This window comes from Humulus lupulus, chromosome 3, assembly GCF_963169125.1.
Source record: "Humulus lupulus chromosome 3, drHumLupu1.1, whole genome shotgun sequence".
In the NCBI taxonomy this organism is placed as follows: Eukaryota; Viridiplantae; Streptophyta; class Magnoliopsida; order Rosales; family Cannabaceae; genus Humulus; species Humulus lupulus.
Genome location: NC_084795.1, coordinates 242,502,609 through 242,505,996, shown reverse-complemented (window position 1 = coordinate 242,505,996; position 3,388 = coordinate 242,502,609). Strand labels below are relative to the sequence as shown.

General features: G+C 36.2%; 1 non-coding gene across 1 annotated transcript; it reads right to left on the bottom strand.

The window, feature by feature from the left end:
* Positions 1 to 2,176: 2,176 nt before the first annotated feature.
* LOC133828128 (small nucleolar RNA R71) lies at positions 2,177 to 2,285 on the bottom strand. The gene has a single exon (XR_009890767.1). It is a non-coding gene; the product is annotated as a small nucleolar RNA R71 (small nucleolar RNA).
* Positions 2,286 to 3,388: the final 1,103 nt, after the last annotated feature.

Here is a 3,388-nt window from a genome sequence, read left to right as displayed (position 1 = left end):
GAGATTCATCAAGGATCTCTCGTCTGATACTGATAATTTTTTCATAAAGTGTTAATTTTCATACTTTTGAGCTTGTAATTTTAGACTTAGGTTGAGTGATGTTTGTGTATTTTGTTATTTTTAGTTAATTTTTTTCCTTTTTGTGGTCTTGTGTCCTTTATGGTATTTTAGAGCTGAATGTAGTAATTAAGGAATATAGGTATGAAATTGTCCAAAGAAAATAATGAAAAATGAAAAGGCTCTTATTTGTTTATTGTGTGCTGAAATATTAGGTTTGCTAGAGCAAAAAAAAGTTTTGCTGGAGCATTTTCAGCAGGAATCAAAGAGGAAAAGTCAGCATATAAGGGAAAGACAACTAGCATTTCATTAATTGATATGTCAAAGGGTGTTGAGGTGGCAGCAAATCAGAATGTTAGCTGCATTTTAGAAGGAAGATTCTTGACAAAAAAGGGGGGCTCACGTGGAGTGCTTGGAGGGCATTTTCGGCAAAAGAGAAAATAGGGTTTTTTAGTACAGAGAGAGAGGAGGAAGGAGAAGTATAAGAAGTCCAAGAAGAGAAAAGAAGACGAATCTTACATCACCATTGAAGAAATTTTGTTCTTACTCACTCTCTCTCTCTCTCTCTCTAGATTTGTATTTTCTCTTTTGATTTGTGAATTTTGATACTCAGGGGCAGAAATCAAAGTGGATTTATGCTCTTTAAATTAGCAATGAACAAATCTTTTGAGGCTTGAATTATTAATTAACTCTATGTTTTAATTCTAATTTTCTAGCATTTTATTTTAGCAATTTACCCATTGTTCATTAAAATGTGCTTATTTATGATTTCTTGTTGTTGATTGGCCACTAATGGAAATATATTGAGTTATATTTGTGCTAGGAAGTTTGAATATAATGGATAGATTTGAAGGACACAAGTGGATAATCTTGTTAGATTATGTTTGTGAATAACATAGAAATGTGTTATTTGCCTTGTGTAACAATGATGAATTGGTGCTTAATTCTGGTTTCTTTAACTTGATTGGCATAGGAATATGTTAAATTAGGTGGAAGAATTAATATCATGGGACTTGGAAAATTTTCATGAACGTGTTTTGAATTCTTGTTAACTCTAAGTAATTTGCTGAGATTTTTCTGCTGCAAAATGTACAGATCAATTGACATAGTGGGGTTTAATAATTCAAGCCTATTTTAACCAATCAATTTATCTAACTTTTATATTAGCATTGCAGTTTAGTTTTGAACATTTTTAATTGATTCCAAGTAGTGTTAGCTTTCAAAAATCAAAACAATTTAATTTGATTACTCTTGTGTAATTGTTTGGTAATTAATTGACGCATTTAGTTTTAATTTGCAATCCTTGTGGAGACAATCTTGTATACTTATCACTTTATTACTTGTTTTGTGACTGTGTACACTTGCACATATTTTATTGAATATTATCACAACAAGTTTTTGGCGCCGTTGCCGAGGATTGAAATTAAAATTTTGTGTGTTATTAATTACATTGCAATTTGTTTTTCTTAGTTTACACTAATCTTGTTTGCTTGATCTTGTGCTTCGCTAGATTGATTATGTTGCATGAACATGCATCAAGTCTTTGAGCTAGCCCCTATTGACCCTGAGATTGAACGCACATTTCAAAGAAGGCTAAGGGAGCAAAGGGCTCAAATTCACCTTGCTATGGCTCAAGAAGTTGAAGGGGTTGAGGAAATTAGAGCTCAACTCATGCTTAAGGCGGCTCAGGGAGTTGTTATTGAAGCAGCCTATGCTTTGAATGCCGCTAATGCAATTATTATGCTCGATGATAGAGAAACGGCCATAAGGGAGTACGCTGTCCCAATGTTTAATGAGCTGGATCCTGGTATTATTAGGCCTGAAATTCAAGGTATTCAGTTTGAGTTAAAGCCTGTGATGTTCCAAATGTTGCAGACAGTGGGTCAATTTAGTGGGCTGCCTAAAGAAGATCCTCGTGCCCATCTTCATTCATTTTTGGAGGTGAGTGATTCATTCAAGTTGCAAGGCGTTACTGAAGAAGCCTTGAGGTTGAAGTTATTTCCTTTTTCTCTAAGAGACAGAGCTAGACCATGGCTCAATACACTTCCTTTTAAGTCAGTGACTACATGGCATGAACTAGCTGAGAAATTTTTGATGAAGTACTTCCCTCCAACGAAAAATGCTAAGTTCCATGAGATTACTTCTTTTCAACAGTTGGAGGATGAGTCGGTATGTGACGCTTGGGAGAGATTCAAAGAGGTATTGAGGAAGTGTCAGCATCATGGCATCCCTCATTGTAATCAAATGGAAACATTCTATAATGGTCTAAATGCCTCCACACGCATGGTGTTAGATGCTTCAGCAAATGGGGCAATTCTCCCTAAGTCCTACAATGAAGCATATGAGATTTTGGAGTAGATTGCCAACAATAATTACCAATGGTCTAATGCTAGTGCCCCAATTGGAAGAAAAGTAGCGGGTATGCATGAATTATATGCTTTGACAGCTTTGACCGCTTAAGTTTCATCTATGACCAACATTTTAAAGACCATGAGTATGGGGGGTAACTTGCAACCAAATCCTATGGGCCAAGTAGCAAATATTTCTTGTGTTTATTGTGGAGGAGGGCACACATTTGATAATTGTCCTTCTAATCCCACTTTAATTTGTTACTTGGGATATCAAAATGACATCTGCAACAATCCATATTCAAACTCTTACAATCCGGGTTGGAGGGATCATCCAAATTTTTCTTGGGGAGGTCAAGCGGCTAGTTCAAGTGGTGTAGTCATGCCAAATAATCCTACATATCCACCGGGTTTTTCTCAACAAGCAAGAGCATAACCTCCTCCTTTACAAGTTTCTCAAACAAGCTCTTTAGAGAATTTTATGAAAGAGTATATGGCCAAGAATGATGCAGTAATTCAAAGTCAAGTAGCATCTTCGAGGAACCTAGAGATTCAAATGGGGCAGCTAGCTAATGAGTTGAGGAATAGACCACTAGACACCTTGCCTAGTGATACCGAAAATCCAAGGAGAGATGGTAAGGAGCATTGCAAGGCGGTTACCTTGAGGAGTGGTAAAAATCTGGAGTTGAATGAGGATAATCCTAAGATCAAAAATGAGCCCACTTCAATCCAAAGTAGTTTGGAAAAGGAAGAAAGAGTTGGGAGTTTGAATATGTCAAATGCTGATCCTGAAGAAAATGCTGCAGCAATTTCTTCGCAAAATGCATCAGAGAAGCTAATTAGCAAGTCACCTCCACCATTTCCTCAGTAGTTTCAAAAGCAGCAACAAGATAGAAAAATTTCGAAGATTTTTGGATGTTTTGAAGCAACTCCACATAAACATACCTCTGGTGGAAACTTTGGAACAAATGCCTAATTATGTG